This window comes from Myotis lucifugus, unplaced genomic scaffold, assembly GCF_000147115.1.
Source record: "Myotis lucifugus unplaced genomic scaffold, Myoluc2.0 scaffold_35, whole genome shotgun sequence".
NCBI classification, from domain to species: Eukaryota; Metazoa; Chordata; class Mammalia; order Chiroptera; family Vespertilionidae; genus Myotis; species Myotis lucifugus.
The window spans coordinates 3,602,717-3,603,177 of NW_005871083.1; positions in this window are offsets into that span (position 1 = coordinate 3,602,717).

Below are 461 nucleotides of genomic sequence, written 5' to 3' on the forward strand. Positions count from 1 at the left end.
ACCACAAACAAATAGTTGATAAGCAACTGAAGGTACAAGCAGAAAGGATGTATTACACCAGATTTTTAAGCTAACTGACCTAGAGTCCCAATTTACACATAACAGGCAACCAATAAATACTTGTTTATTAAATGAAAATAGGGGAGCCTGACCAGCATGGTTCAGTGGTTGAGCCAGTCAGGGCTCATGCCCAGGTTGTGGGTTCAATCCCCAGTGTGGGGCGTGCAGGAGGCAGCTGATCAATGATTTCCTCTCATCATTGATGTTTCTATTTCTCTCTCCCTCTCCCTTCCTCTTTGAAATCAATAAAAATATTTTTTTAAAAAAAATAAAATGAAATAGGGATCAAGAGGAGGGAGAACGTTTTTATGAGAAAGGGTAGACTGGATGTTGGATATGAGTTTTTCAACTGACATTACTACCATTTGTCCTTCAGGGCTATGTCAACATAATGTTCTACT